This window comes from Balaenoptera acutorostrata, chromosome 16 (assembly GCF_949987535.1).
Source record: "Balaenoptera acutorostrata chromosome 16, mBalAcu1.1, whole genome shotgun sequence".
In the NCBI taxonomy this organism is placed as follows: domain Eukaryota; kingdom Metazoa; phylum Chordata; class Mammalia; order Artiodactyla; family Balaenopteridae; genus Balaenoptera; species Balaenoptera acutorostrata.
Window position 1 is genome coordinate 6,992,579 of NC_080079.1, and position 17,094 is coordinate 7,009,672.

The following is a 17,094-nucleotide window of genomic DNA, read 5'->3' on the forward strand; positions in this document are numbered from 1 at the left end:
TCGGGAGGAGAAGAGTCTCCCCCCCAGCTCCCTTACCATTTGGTTCAGTTTCCTTTGTTTCTAAAGCATTTTGTTCTAACACACCAAACTCCAGAAGACTGCTTAGCTTCCCCCTTCACAACGCAAAAATAAAATGCTGGCAAAATATTTTTTTAGCTGTTTGTTCTGAGATGATGCTTTCCATTTTCAGGAAGTTAATAATGGGCTCTGAGGGGATTTTTCCTGGGCCCAATAGCAATGTTATAAAATTAAACATCCATGTGAGTGAAGGAAATTGAAGTAATTATCTTGCAGAGTGGAGGAAAGCCTCTTCTTCTCCAGAACACCCTCAGCCCAAGTGCGGCAAGGTAACTCCTAACAACCTCACTCCAAAAGCGTAATTCCTCTTCAGCGTTAGGCATCCACCAGCGTTTTGAAGCTTCATCCCTATACATTATGACCCCAGTAAGCACTCTGCCTTTCCTGGTGGCCCTCCAGGACTTTGTGAGGCAGAAGCAAGAGCAGTGCAGGGGTTATGTGATGGACAACACATCCCTTCAGGTACCACCTGAGATGGCCCCTAGCTCCGCCTCCCATCACCTGCCTGGTGCTCACCGCTTCCCTGACCTTCCCTGACCGAGGCTGCTGAACACAGAGACTGAGGTTTAGGGAAGGAGATTTTCTTGTCTTGTTCGGGTCAATCTCTAAGAATGGGCTAAACAGCAGTACCTGGAAGTGTTCAGACTGGAGACCAAACCACATTAAGGGCTTCTAAGTGGGAAGGGTGTGGGGAGTGGACCCCAGGATGGCTCACTGCATGGTAATGCGCCTTTGGTCCTGGCGCGCGGAGGGCTTCATTCCCTCATTCATTCATTCACTCATTCATTCATTCAGGAGAGTCCAGGCTCTGTTTCTTACTGGCTGTGAAATCTTAGGCAACTTTCTGAATCTGTTTCTCCATTTCTTTTTTTTTTTTTTTTTTTTTGGATTTTCTTATTTATTTATTTATTTATTATTTATTTTTGGCTGTGTTGGGTCTTCGGTTCGTGCGAGGGCTTTCTCTAGTTGCGGCAAGCGGGGGCCACTCTTCATCGCGGTGCGGGGACCGCTCTTCATCGCGGTGCGCGGGCCTTTCCCCATCGCGGCCCCTCCCGTCGCGGGGCACAGGCTCCAGACGCGCAGGCTCAGCAATTGTGGCTCACGGGCCCAGCTGCTCCGTGGCATGTGGGATCTTCCCAGACCAGGGCTCGAACCCGGGTCCCCTGCATTAGCAGGCAGACTCTCAACCACTGCGCCACCAGGGAAGCCCTGTTTCTCCATTTCTTTTTGTTAAGTTTCAGGGACTGGTGCCTACCTCAATTGATCGGGAAAATTAGAAGAATTCACGTGAAACCCTTGGAACAGTGTTTGGTGTGTAATGAACACTCAGTAAATATTAACCATGATGATGACTATGGTGATTGTATCAGCAGGGGTCCAGTCAGGGGAACAGAAACTACACCAGTTATTTTAACAGAGAGAATTTAATATGAGAAACTGGTTAGCAAGGATTGGTGGACAGAAGAAGTGAAAGGGGAATGCAGGTAGTAACTGCAGGAAGCAGCCACCACCCACTGGGGCTGGGGGAACACTGAGATGATTATGCATATAATATATATGTAATTATGTACATTATGTGACCTGTGCCCTTGGTGGAGAGAACCTGCAGAGCTGGGACTCAGACCTCTGGGTTGGGGAGTGAATGCCTAAGGGCATGATGAAAACCTCAAGGAATGTAGAAGGGAAAAGAAAAAAGAAAACAAAACCTGGAAACTGCTTGGGAAACTCTGGCAGGAAGAGCCAGCAAGAAGGAGCAAATCCCTCCTCCCTCCTCCTGCCACCTGCCACCTGCCCAGGCTCCCTCTAGCGCCCCCTATTGAGACCAGCTGGCAAAGGGAGCTGGTGTTTGCAGAAACAGCCCCCGACTCCAAGGGGAGTATAGCGGCTGGGTTTGGAGCTTAGACACAGAGCTTGATAACAGACACAGTGCAGGTGGGGATGATGCCAGTGAAGCAGGTTATATCAGGGAACAAACCCGAAAGGGTCTCTGCCCTTTGTGCAGCTTAGGGCTCCTGAGGTGGGCAGATATTTATACACAGAAATAAATAGGTCATTACACAGTTTGATGAGTTCTGAGAAGCACATGAAGAGTAGGACAAATTTGGATGGGGTGACCTGTGAATGCCTCTCTGAAAAGTTTGTTTAAGCTGAGGTGTGAAGTTCTCCACCTACAGAATGTGGGGATAGGGTGGGGAAGGGTGTTTTCTAAGCAGAGGGAACACACAGACAAGTAGCCAGAGGTAGGAAGAATTTAGTTTCCCAGTGGGACTTGGTCTCCTGCTAGGTCCAGATGTTCCTGGTAAAAGGTTCTTGTCTCTCATGGCAGAAAGAATTCAGAGACGAGACAGGGAAGTTAAGAAACCAAAGTGAAAATTTAAGTGATAGTACACTCTTGAAAAGAGAGCAGGCAGTTTCAGGTGAATAGCTGCACTGAGTTTCTTTGGCAAGCTGGTTATGTGGGGCGTACAAATGAAGGGGCAGAATATTCACTGGAAAGGGAGGTGTTTGGGGGTTGTATTCCCTGGGTTTTATCTCACCGCCACCTTTGCCAGGGGAGGCGGGATTTTTGTCCTTATTTAGCTTTGATCGGAAGTGTCATGGCTTCGGTGCCTGATGGGCATTTCTTATCTGCAAGGCTCATTTTATTGTAATGAGAGCATAAAGAGCAGCAAGTCACACTGAGGCGCTGGCGAGTCCCCCCTTTTCCTGCCTTTCTTTGTCTGTCTCCAGGACACTTACTACCCCAACATGTGTGGTTTCCTGTCAGTCTGGAAGTTTCTGCTTTTCTTTGCCCATGGACCCCTGCTGTTTGCAAGCTGCGTGGTTTCCTGCCGTTTGGCCCCTGTGCCCCTTTCTCTGTTCATATATAGCTACCTGCCTGCTGTGACACAGACAGAGCTGAGAGGAGGGGTGGAGGTTCTGTCCAGCTCCCCCTTGACCCCGGGGCCATCAAGGGCAAGGGACGCTTCCTGGAGCTTCGGTTTTCCATCTCTACAGAGGGCAATCTCACCCTCACTCTCCTCCCAGAGATACTGTGTGTGCAGATGACATAATGGATAGAAGTACTTTTTCAAAGCACCTTGCAAATGCAAAGTAGAGATACCATTGTCTAGAGCTCAGATCAATCCGATGTTTCATCACGGTAGTAGGGATCACATTGGAAAAGTCCATTAGTGGAGTCTTCTGTGCTAGGAGATTCCAGTTTGGATTTTAGCCCAACCATGGACAGTTGTAAGCTGTCCAGCTAGTACATATTAAATGGCCCCGTTTGCTGACTAAAGTTCGTTTACCTCGATGGCTCTTAGTTTCCACAATTGCTAATCTTTCTGCATAAAAATACCTGTGGCAGCCCTGCTCCCGGGGCCCTGCATTTATTTGCTTCATGTGGATTGCTTTTTGTCATACTTCTGCTAAGAACAGTTTGCGTAATAAGATGGAATGCTTTACTTTACTCCATGGTAACACGTCTGTTCTTGGAATCAGGATTCACTCGTTCATTTGTTTGTTCAGTAAATACTTGAGCACCCATTATGTGTCAGCACAAATTCTGAGTTATGATTCTTTCTTAATAAATCTTGTATTGTTTCTATTTCAAAATATTTTCTTGGATTCACATGTATAAAACTCCACAAATCCATTTATCAAGGAAAATTTGGGGACCAATGGTTAGTTTTCAGTCTTGGCGCTGTTGATGGATCTGTTGGATAATTTCCAGCAAGTCATTAGGAGTATCCTCTGTGTTGCATGAAGTGCTCACTGTTCGGCCACATCTATCCCCACACCGGGCAAGTTTTGCTTGGCAGCATCTTGTGAGGGCTTCTCTCCCTGGGGAGAATGTCCAGTGTCCCGCAGGTGGGTGGTTCCTGTGAACCTTACTTCCCAGATGACAAATGAGTTTTGAGCCAAGAAGGACAGCTCAGACTGGAGGCCAGGTGAAGCTGGAAAAGTCATTTGCTAGATTCCACCAAGAAGGACTGAAACCAGAGGACATTGTCAGGTGGCCACATCCCCAGGAGGAAGCCAGGGTGGAGGATGGGGAGGGGTCCCAGCTCAGCATTCAGCACTGGGGGCTCAAGCGGCGACGTTTAGAGCCAAATACATGGAGCCTGCTCTCTATCCTTGGGACGTAAGTTAATGAGGGGTGTTTATCTTATTTACTGCTATGTCCCAAGCCTTTCATGGCCACCCCACGCATATCTGAATGTGCCAGCGGTCCGCGCCTGAGTACCTCCTGACATTTAATGCATCCTGGTGACATTTTTCCCAGCAGTCACCAGATCCTGAATTGTTTTAATGAACCATTCCATTTTACCCACCAGGATGCCGCCTTACCTGAGTTGTAACCCAGATGCAGCCCTCACTCATCGTTCCAGCTCGGTGGGGACCAGTCAGCACCGCCAGGCTCTTTGTTTTCCAAATCCGTGGTCGGGGCATCTGCAGATTAGCTAATGGAGGGTGCTCCGTCTTGCCAAATGTTAATGGTGTAAAATGTGATCACTTTGCTGACAAACGTAAACAGGTTTCATTCTGACTTGCAGTAGAAATAATCCCTCAATTTTGCAACCTGGGAACGATAGATTTTGTTGATGTTGATTCCTCCATTTCTAGCTCCTTCCAGTGACACAGTGGTCCTTTCACTTGCAGCTGTGAGGTGATATGTGTGTGATGTTTTCTCATTAGCACCCTAATGATAGATACGACGAATTCCGTGTCTGTATTGCGCCATCTTATAACCGCAAATAAATCTGTTAGAGCAGTTGCTGCAAAGACATTTGCTGTCTCACTCTTGCCTGCTCTGAGAAGTTTCCTTTCCCTCCTCCAAAGTCACGAAGCGCTCAGAGGTCTGTGAGATGATGCTCCGCCCTCATGCGTCACTTTCCTGTTCAGTGCAACTCACCAGGGAAATAACTTTTTGTTTTAACCTTGGGTTAGTATTAATAGTCGGGGAATTTTTCCAGAGGATGTCATTTTACACACCTCTCCACTTCTGCAAATGTATGCAAAATGTACCCTCCATGTAGCTCTCATTATGACATTTCTCCCCCAGTTTTAGTGAAAGACCTGTTTAAAATTACATGGGGATTTGGCATTAGATTTCATACTTAAGGAGCCCACTGGTAGGACTCTTTTTGATGGCCTCTAAATTAATAGTGAGGAGTTCATTAATTTATATTGTGTTTCTACTACTGTCCTAGGCCCTGGGGAGGCTGAGGGGAGCAAAACCCTCCTCAGGGAACATACAAGCTGGTGGGAGAGACAGAAAGATCATGCTGATCGCAGCATGATCACGAAAACCTGGTGAGGGCTGGACAGGAACAGGGGCTCCAAGGACAGGTGACCAGGTACCTGAGGTCGCTGGGAATGTCAGGGCAGCTTCCCTGAGGGAATTCCGTATGGGCAGAGTTCTGAGGGGTGCATTGGCCTGACAGTGAGGGTGAGGAAGCTCCCAGGTAGAAGGTGAGCAGAGGTCCAGGGGATAGGGGAGGAGAAGGGAGAGAGGAAGCCTCCGTGTGGGAACCAGCAGAGGCAGGAGGCTGGGACCATGCAAACCGCACTGGTCCTGGTGAGAGCTTGGATCTCCATCCTAGGAGCAGAGGGAGGTGGAGAAGGGAATGGATGGTGGAGACACCACTAGATTTCTAGTTTGAAAACAGTCACCCTGGTTTTGGCTGGAAAATGGATTGGGGATGTTCAGGATGGCATGTGGCTTTCTTAGGAGTCCAGGAAGGAAGTGGTGGTAGCTTGGACTGGGGGTTTCGAGGAAGAGGAAAAGGTACACATGGATTGGGAAGACATTTTGGAGGTAGGATGGGCAGGACTTGGTAGTGGATGGAAGAGCAAGTGTTAAGGATGGCTCTGCCGTGCTTGGCTGGTGCAACAATTTATTGAAACGGGCGACACTGAAAGAGGACCTGGTTATAGAGAAGGACTGTGAGTTCCAGGTGCCTACGTGATATTTCAGTACATCCTTTGGTTTTCTTTATAAAGTTCTAACTCTGAAATTAGTGCAAGTAGCGTTACACATTCATGTCTGCTCCTGATACACAACAGTGGACCCTGCAGTCAGGATTCTAGCTCCCAGTGTTGGCAGGACAGGCAAGAATTCCCAGTGTAGACAGAGCTTCTACAGAGGGGTGAACCCTGGGCTCCGCATGCAGCGGGGAAGGCAGCATGGGGCACAGCGGGTGATGGTGGGTCACGTCAGTGCAGGGCCCACGTTTCCACTCCTCAGTTCCCAGAGAGAAGTCTCTCCCACACGGCAGCGGGGATGGGACAAGGAGAGCGGTGACACTCACGTGGCCCCTCTGGATCTGTCTCATCCTGTGTGGTGTGACACCTGGGCAGGTTCTACCCTGAGGAAGAGGCCAGCAGTTTGGGGAGGTAATTATTTTGTGGGGTGGGGCAGATTTATTAGGGAGCCAGCCTGAGGATCAAGCTACGTTCTCCAGGAGGTTTTATCAGCCGTCCAGCTGGTATTTTGATCAGCTTCAGTCGGAGTCACAGCGTTCTGTCCCTGACACTCCAGTAACACTTGGCTGCATTTAGTCCTGGGCTTCCCTCAAATCCTTCCCTCTGCCTGGAATGCGCTGCCCCCCAAGGCCCCACCTCAGCATCACGCCCTCCCAGCCCCTCTGTGGCCTCCACCCCCAGGCGGTTTGCGCGCCCACCTGCCCCCAGTGCCGACCCCTCTCGCTGAGCCTCCGCATCGGTTTCTGAAGCTTCACGTGTGTATCTGTCACCACCACGCGTTATGGGTTCCGGAGACCGTCCGTGTCACCTCGCCCTGTGCCGGCTCTCACTGTTGGCCCAGTAACTGACAGTGGCCATTGCTGGAGGCACAGAGACGGGAGGACAGATTTCAGCCGAGCTGCTCAGCCGCCCCGGCTGCCTAGAGGAAGCGTCCGCGAGTCCTCACGCAGTGCTGCCAGCTCCCGTGGGAATGCCCAGGGGAGAAGACGGCAGGACGGAAGGAGGGATGTGGGTGCTGACCAGGGCGGGAACTGGACGTGAGCTCTGCCCAGCACAACGTCTCCTTGCGATTCTGGGTGGCTTGGCTGAACAAAAAGCAGAAATTAGCACGGCAAGACTTGCTACTGGTGGTAGGAGTCTCAGAAATATTTACTGGGAACGTTACTACTACGTTCTAAACACTAAGCATCCTACAGGCATTATCTCATTTAATCCCCACAACAACCTGTGAGATGTAAAAGCCCGTTGTACAAATGAGGCACAGAGAAGTTAAGTACCTTGCCCCAGGTTACACAGCTAAAGAGTAGGAGATCTGGACTCAAACCCAGACTGCCCAGTGCCAGAGCCTGCACTCTGGTGTGACCTTCACAGGAAAGGCAGTGGCTGAGACATGTTTTAAAATGGGAAAAGCCTTGTCTCCAAGACGGGAAGCCCCTGTGTTATTAAAATCAGATTATAACTGCACAAGCCTTTCATTATAAAGGTTGACATGGTTTCCAAACAATGCAAGGCAGGCAGAGCACAGATTTCCTTTCCTGGAGAGAGACTCAGGGGTATAAAAGAGGTGAAAGAAGAGGTAAGCCATTTGGTGAGCCCGGATTGGGGACTGGGTCTGGATCTGGCAGGACGAGGCAAGCTTTCCCAGGATGAGACGAGAGAAAAGTCTGAGGGCGTCCAGGTTGAGAAGAAACGTGACGTCTGGTACGAAGCGCATGCCGGAACTGAAGGGAGGAGGCTACACAAGAAGGGTGTACGTGTTTCTAGTGTGGGCTCGTGAGTGAGGCACCCGCCAGGGGGGTGGCGAGTGTCATAAAGGGAAGAGGCCCTGAGGGTCAGGCAAGCATGGCACCCGAGAGCATCGCCCGTCTTAATCCCCCACCTGCCCCCTTCACACGCGGCTGTGTGCCAGCCAGGCAGGTTGCGCAGGGCACCCTGTGCCCCCACCCAGGGACAAGGCGGGGAAAGCGAGGTCCTGCCCGGGGAGCGTGCAGTCCAGATGCTGGGTGATTGTCAACTCGTGGCACCGACTTCTGGGTGTTAACTCATCAGTTCCCACAGGGAGGTAGATACTATAAAGCCCCTTCATGATACAGATGAGGAAGCAGAAGCTCACAGAGGCTGAGTTATCTGCCCAAGTTCACAGAGCTGACAGTGGTGCAGCAAGTGGTGGATGTAGGGCCCAAACCTGCACGTCTGGCTCAGAGCCACGTTTTGAACTGCAATGCTGAGCTGCCTCCCTGCTCAGGACACAGCAGACCACCACGTTCAAATCCACCCTCCCATGAAGGCTGCTCGGGACCAGGGCCAATAAAAGGCAAGGCAGAGACTGAAATCATCTCATGGAACAACCAGGCTAATGTGACTAAACATCAAGGTGATGAAAAGGCAGCGAATTTAGCGCAACAATGGAGAGGAACCATCATGAAATTCAGAGGTTTTCTTGGGAATCAGATGTTTTTCATGCTACAATATCATTTGGAAAAAAAAAAAAAGAACATAGAAAACGTTCTTAAATTTCCAATTTCCTATTTAGAAACATTATGTAAAGAGCACCAGCAAAGTGAAATGAAAATGCACTTGAGAACAGGCAGGATGCTAGGCAGAGAAATTTCTTGGCAGGGGAAGGAGAGAAAAGGAGCCGATACACACGCACGTTGTGGTGCATTCGACCTGAGTGAACAGTGTTGGGAGAGCACTTAGTTCCAGGGCAGAGGTGGACATGGAGGAAAATGTACCTAGAAATGAGGAAATGCTGCAGTCCCGAAGGTGAACAGGGACCTATCATGGAAAAGGTCTTGGTTGAGGAAGACAGGGCCTTCAGGTAGGAGAGGAGAGGAAGTAACACAACGCAGCTGTGGGGCGGCTGGTGAGTTAGAAGTTCCTTGGAAGAAAACCAGACGGATCTGAGATTGTCTGAAAGTACGATGCAGGTGAAGGGTTACGTTTTCACTGAAGCACGATAAATTAGCTGAGAGGCTTCAAGAGTCAGGACAAGTGAAGGGTGAGAAAGGACAGTGGTGGAAACGAAGGTGTGACCATATAGTGCAAAGCATGTTGCCGTGAAAGGAAGCAAAACAAGGAAGAAAGCATAAAACAAAAGCAGCCACCAGCCCAACAAAACCAAACCCAACAACAAAATAAAATAAAATGAACACTTTTTAAAAAGGGTGCATGTCCACCTCTTTTTAAAAGGTATGGGGGCTTCCCTGGTGGCACAGTGGATAAGATTCCATGCTCCCAATGCCAGGGGCCCGGGTTCAATCCCTGATCAGGGAACTAGATCCCACATGCCTGCCACAACTAAGAGTTTGCATGCCGCAACTAAGGAGCCTGACTACCTCAACAAAGACCCTGTGCAACCAAATAAATAAATAAATAAAATATTTTTTAAAAAGGTATGGGGACTTCCCTGCTGGTGCAGTGGTTAAGAATCTGCCTGCCAATACAGGGGACATGGGTTCGAGCCCTGGTCTGGGAAGATCCCACATGTCGCGGAGCAACTAAGCCCGCAAGCCACAACTATTGAAGCCCACACACCTAGAGCCCGTGCTCAGCAACAAGAGAAGCCACCACAATGAGAAGCCCACGCACCGCAATGAAGAGTAGCCCCTGCTCGCCGCAACTAGAGAAAGCCTGCGCGCAGCAACGAAGACCCAAAGCAGCCAAAAATAATTAAATTTATTAAAAATAAAATAAAATAAATAAAAGGTTTTTTTTTTAAAAAAAGGTATGGAATAGGATACAGATAGTACTATGGAATGAGATATATATAGGTATGTATAAAACTTGAACACATGGTTTTACTTTAAAATAAGAGCTACCACAGCTGAGAGGAAGCATTTCACAACTTGGTGTGGGGGGATGAAGTTACATGACCAAGGTACCACCCCAGTAATTTCTCTTGTTAACCAGTTTCTACTGGGCCTTTCAAGCTGCGTAACTTTGAAATGTAGTATTTAAAAGACCGATAGTTAAAATAAAGTAGCTAGATCAGGAAAAAAAGCATGGGAAAAGTTTTTAATTGTGGTAAAATATACATAACATAAAATTTACCTTTTAACCATTTTAGAATAAGTGTAATTAAGTACGTTCACGTTGTTGTGCAAGCATCACCATTATCTGTCTCCAGAACTTTTCATTCTCCCAAACTGAAACTCTGTACCCATTAAGTAAGTCTCCACTTCTACCGGTCCCTGGAAGCCTCTATTCTACTTTCTGTCTCTATGAATTTGACTATTCCAGGTACTTCCTATAAGTGGAATCACAATATTTGTCCTTTTGTGTCTGACTACTTTCACTTTGAATAATGTCCTCCAGTTTCACCCATGTTGTAGAGTGTGTCAGAACTTCATTCCTTCTTAAGGCTGAATGATATTCCATCATATGGAGAGAACGCATTTTGTTTATCCACTTCCATCTTTTGGCTAGTGTGAACAATGCTCTTATGATCATTGGTTTACAAATATCTGTTCAAGTCCTTATTTTCAATTCTTTTGGATATATACCCAGAATTGGAATTGCTGGATCATAGGGTAATTTTATGTTTAATTTCTTTAAAGAACCACCATACTCTTTTCCACAGCAACTTTATCATTTTATATTCCCACCAGCAATGCACGAGGGTTCTAATTTCTCAACATCCTTGCCAATATTAGTTGTTTTGTGGGCTTAAAAATATTTGTTATAATAGTCATCCTAATAGTTGTGAAGTAGAAACTTATCTTAGAAAAGCATGGAATTTAAATCTTTTAAAATCATTAGAGAGATTTTGTATTCAGATTGTACCAAATTCAATTACAGTCTGACAACCTGGATATCCATCTTACCATAAAATCTGGAAGCAATAACTAGCCTTGGGCAGAATTTTGCATTTTTCAAATGCATGGTTTTTGTGCCTGGAAAATATAATAAGGTATAAGATTGGAGCGATGGGTGGAATTATTGTTATTGTGTTGTTATGGTCCTCATTTTAAAGAAGAGGAAAACTGGGGCAGTAAGAGTACACAATGACTTTCCATCGTTACATAGCTAGTGAGTGTTAGAGGCAGGATTGGCTCTCAGGGCTGTTCTGCTAGATGTCATATTCCTTCCCCGATACCACAATGTAGGTAAATCCCAACATCTAGACAAATCCTAGAAATATGGTTTGTACATATGGTAATATGTAAATATTTATAAATGACTTACATGTGCATATGAGTATACACACACACCTGTCTATTCTGAGTGCAGGGTAGGCTTTTAGATACAAGGTAATCAACCCCTCTGTCCTCAAATTGGTCAACATTCCATTAGATAGTTAAATGTATACCAATTCTGAAACAAACTTGAATAGAAAATCTGCGATGATAAGGGTGAAAGAGGCTATATGTAAAGCATGTTGAGCTTTATCAAAGGCAGCTATAAGATCATGTAAATTAAAGCATGTATGGACACCAAATATTGCTACTCACTAAGTCACCAAATCACAGACCACCACCAGGCCACGTAGCATAAAGCAAGAACAGGTAAATGGAACATAGATGAAGCACAAAATCAAAGTTTGATTGACAAGTCAGTAGCTACTTTTAATTCAGTGCTTTCACATCTTTCATTCCCTCCCTACCCCTGCCACCTCCTCTTTTCCCTTCCCCTGAAAGAATAGGTGTATACTAATGGCAAGACAACAGATTGGGAAGTTGGTGACAAGGCTAAAGGAAAAGTAGGAGATAAAAGGAAAAAAAGGGCTGTTACTGTCATTTTGCAGGCATTATCTCAAGCACTGTAATTTGCAGGTCCTCAGTGACTTCTTAGTTCTTTCTTCTTGGTTCTTAGTTCACACCAGGTCTCATACATGAGGGTCCCTGCTTATTTCAGCAGTGCTGGCTGAAAATTGAGGGTTAATTTAGCTGCAAATCAACAGCATCAGTGGCACTGGATCCTGCAAACTCAGGAAGAATTTTCTTTAGTTCACTGTACCTGATTTATAAAGGCTCTACTTTGCTTCCAGGAGTATAATAAATATTAATTAACTTGCAGTAATCTTACTTAACAGTTTTATAGTAGCTTCATAAAGCATAATTAAGATAACAGACCAAAGACTATATCAATACTAGCTATTATTATCTTGCTTCATTAATTTTCAAAAATACAGTGTCTAAGCAATATCTTAATCACCTACATAAGTAGAGTTTAGTCGTAGTACTTGCCAAGGGACACTTTCCAAGGTACAAGGGAAGTTAGCACATTTCTGGATTGGGAAGCAAGAGTGGAGGAGGACAGTTAGTGAGTATGTGCTCATCAGCAGCACCTCTCATAGATATTATGATGCCCAATTATCAGATGAAGAGACTGAGCTTCAGAGAGGCCACTTGCCCCAAGGTTGTGCAATGAATGAGTAGCAGAACCCATTCCTCACTTCCTGGAACACAAAATCCTGGGCTCCTGGAAAACAGTGATTTTTCCCAGAGTGCACTCTCAGCCAGAGGCCCAGGGCACCTTTCTCTGGGGAAAAATATGGGGAAATATGAAAAGCATGAACACAAGGAGTATTTAGCTCAGTGTGCAAGGATGGAGTGTGATTGAATGATCATACCTCAGGGGTATGAACGGTTATTTTACAGAAGATGGTTATAAGCTTTGCTTCATTGGCTTTCAGGAGAGAAAAGGAAGGGAATGAGAGAAAATGGAGTCATTAAGAATTTGGAGTAGATAAGGAGGAATTGGCAGTGAAATCAGGTACCAGGGAAGTTCAAATGCCCCTAGGTAAAGTGTGAAAATAAAATAGTCTTATTGGGTTGGTCCTGCCTGAAGGTATGCTAGACAAGAGGAAAAAGTTGCAGGTGTACAACTCATTTTGAGCCAAGGTCTTTGAGATTTGAAGCTATTGGAGGAGAGAGGGAAAAGATAACCACACTTACTGCATAGGGGTGTGGGAGATCCATGGGAACAGTCCTCTGATATCCCATGTAATGATGGGATTCATAAACTCTGCCTAGTGTCTCTTAATCTTAAGCAAGAATCAGCTTATTGCTTCCTCAGCGATAGACTGTGTATGTACAACAAGGGAGGAGAACATATAATTTTTTGGAAATTTCCTGCTTGAAGTCCTTATCTGTCCAGAAATTATTCTTACTTTTGGGGGGACACATTTGGGGAGTATAATTTACATACCATAAAATTCACCCCTGTTAAGTACACAGTGAATGAGTTTGGGCAAATGGACGCAGTCACGTAACCTCCACCACAATCATGACATAGAACATATTCGTCACTCTACAAGTTCCCTGCTGCAGTCAATCCCCCGCCACCAGCCCTGACCCCTGGCAGCCTATTTGGTGTCACTATAGTTTCACCTTTTCTAGAATTTTATATAAATAGAATTGTCAGCCTATATTCTTCTATGTCTGGCTTCTTTCATTTTTTGAGATAAATCTGCATTGTTATATCAATAGCTTGTTCCTTTTCATTGCTGAGTTATACTCCATTGACTGGATAAACAACAATGTGTTTATCCATTAACCATATGAAGACATCTGTGTTGTTTCTAGTTTTGGGCTATAATGAATAATGCTGCTACAAACATTCATGTACAAGTCTTTGTGTAGAAATATTTCATTTCTCTTGTGTAGACATCTACAAGTGGTATTGATAGTCATTTGGCAAGTATGTTTAACTTCAGTAAAACCGCCAAATTGTTTTTCAAAGTGGCTGCACCATTTTTTATTTTCATCAGCAGTTTATTAAAGTTCCACTTGTTCCACATGTTCACTAATACTTGATATCATCAGTTGTTGTTTAACCATTCAGATGGTTGATTAGTGGTCTCTCATTGTGGTTTTAATTTGTTTCCGTGAGCATCTTTTCATTTGCTTATTGGCCATTTGTCAGTCTTCTTTTATGAAATTTCTGTTCAAATCTTTTGCTCCTTTTTTTAAAAAAATATTGGGTTGTTCATTTTTTTTTTTATAATTTTTAATTGTTGGACTTTTTTTTTTTTTTTTAGAAATTCATGTTCTTTTATTTATTTATTTATTTATTATTTATGGCTGTGTTGGGTCTTCGTTTCTGTGCGAGGGCTTTCTCTAGTTGTGGCAAGTGGGGGCCACTCTTCATCGCGGTGCGCGGGCCTCTCACCATCACGGCCTCTCTTGTTGCGGAGCACAGGCTCCAGACGCGCAGGCTCAGTAATTGTGGCTCACGGGCCCAGTTGCTCCGTGGCATGTGGGATCTTCCCAGACCAGGGCTCGAACCCGTGTCCCCTGCATGGGCAGGCAGACTCTCAACCACTGCGCCACCAGGGAAGCCCCCAGGTTGTTCATTTTTTTAAAATTATTATTTGCGTTGTAAGAGTTCTCTACATATTCTTAACACCAGCCCCTTGTTATATTTGCTTTACAAATATGTTCTCCTGGGTGGTGGCTTACCTTTTCATTTTCTCAACTTTGATGAAGAACAAAAGGGTTTTTTTGTTTTTAGTTTTTTTATTTGTTTGTTTTTGTTTAGCTTTTTAAGAAATCTTTTTAAACCAACAGTCACAAATGTTTCTCTGATGTTGACTTACAGAAGTTTTATAGTTTTTAGGTCATGCAGTTATGTCTATGATCTATTTTACATTAATTTTTTAATATGGTGAGAGAGAAGGATTGAGTTTCACTTTTTCTATACGGCTATCCAACTGTTCTTTTGAAAAGACCAAAATTCACATTGAATTACCTTGTGCAAAACAATTAACCGTATAAATAAGAGTCTTGGCCTATATTTCTATCCTTATGCCAATACCATACTGTCTTCATTTCTGTGACTTTATATTAAACCTTGAGATCAGGTAGTGTGAGTCCTCCAACCTTGTTCTTTTTAAATAATTATTTTGGCTGTTCTAGGTCCTTTGAATTTCCATATAAGTTTTAGTTTAGCTTGTCAGTTTCTACAGAAAGAACTGCGAAGAATTTGATCAGAATTCTGCTGAATCTGTAGATCAATTTGGGGAACACTGACATCTTCACAATATTGAATCTTCCAATCCATGCACATGTTATACCTCACCTTTTCTTTATGTTTTTAAATTAATCCCACCAATATTTTGAAATGTATAGCTCTTGCACATATTTTAGTAAATTTATGCCTAAATACTTCATATTTTTATACTGCTGTAAATGATATTTAAAATTTTATTTTTCGATTGTTCATTGCTAGTACATAAAAATATCATTGAATCTTATACTGACCTTATATTTTGGGATCTTACTAACATCACTGATTAGTTCTAGTACCTTTTTGGAGATTCCTTGGGAATAATTTTCTATGTACACAATCATGTGTCCTGAGAATAAAAAATAGTTTTACTTCTTCCTTTTTGATCTGTATGCGTGTGTGTGTGTGTGTGTGTGTGTGTGTGTGTGTGTGTGTGTGCACCCTATGGCACTTGCTAGGATTTCCAGTATAAGGCTGAATAGATGTGGTGAGAGCGGACATCCTTTGACCATTCTCAATTTCAGAGAGGAAAGTGTTCAGTATTTCATCATTAAGTATGATATTTGCTGTAGGTTTTTTATAAATTCTCTTTATCAGTTTGAGGAAGTTTTATCTTATTGCTGGTTTGCAAAGAGTTTTCAGAAACAGGTGTTGTATTTTACCAGGTGATTTTCTGCTTCTATTTAGATAATTGTATGGTCTTCCCCTTATTCTTTTAATATAATGGTTTACAGTGGTTAATTTTCTAATGAGAAACCAACCTTGCATTCCTAGTATTTGTTTTGTTGTTGTTGTTGCTTTAGTGGATTCGATTTTCTAATATTTTTTCTTCTGATGTCTTTCTCTGGGTTGGTGTCAGGGTAATTCTGGCTTCATAAAGTAAGTCGGATGTGTTCTCTCTGTATTTTCTGAAAGATTTTCTTTAAGATTGGTATTATTTCTGCCTTCAATATTTGATAGAATTCACCAGTAAAGTCATGAGTGGCCAGAATCTTCTCTTCAGGACTGATTTTAATAGCAAATTCACTTTATTCATGTTTTTAATTTCTTCTTGAGTTCATTTGGTAATCCATGTCTTTCAAGGGATTTGTACGTTTCATCTATGTTATCACACTCATTGGCATAAAGTTCTTCCTAATATCAATAATTCCTTGTTTTTTTGAATACCTGTAGAATCCCTTCTCTCATTCATCATGATAATGGCACATTTTGCGTTTTCTTTCTTTTTTTTTGAATTTTATTTTATTTATTTTTTTATACAGCAGGTTCTTATTAGTTTCCATTTTATACATATTAGTGTATATATGTCAATCCTAATCTCCCAATTCATCACACAGCCCCCCCCACCACTTTCCCCCCTTGGTGTCCATACGTTTGTCCTCTACATCTGTGTCTCTTATTTCTGCCCTGCAAACCGGTTCATCTGTACCATTTTTCTAGGTTCCACATATATGCATTAATATACGATATTTGTTTTTCTCTTTCTGGCTTACTTCACTCTGTATTACAGTCCCTAGATCCATCCATGTCTCTACAAATGACCCAATTTCGTTCCTTTTTATGACTGCGTAATATTCCATTGTATATATGTACCACATCTTCTTTATCCATTCGTCTGTCAGTGGGCATTTAGGTTGCTTCCATGACCTGGCTATTGTAAATAGTGCTGCAGTGAACATTGGTGTGCATGTATCTTTTTGAATTATAGTTTTCTCTGGGTATATGCCTAGTAGTGGGATTCCTGGGTCATATGGTAATTCTATTTTTAGTTTTTTAAGGAACCTTCATACTGTTCTCCATAGTGGCTGTATCAATTTACATTCCCACCAACAGTGCAAGAGGATTCCTTTTTCTCCACACCCTCTCCAGCATTTGTTGTTTGTAGATTTACTGATGATGCCCATTCTAACTGGTGTGAGGTGATACCTCATTGTAGTTTTGATTTGCATTTCTCTAATAATTAGTGATGTTGAGCAGCTTTTCATGTGCTTCTTGGCCATCTGTATGTCTTAGTTGGAGAAATGTCTATTTAGGTCTTCTGCCCATTTTTGGATTGGGTTGTTTGTTTTTTTAATATTGAGCTGCATGAGCTGT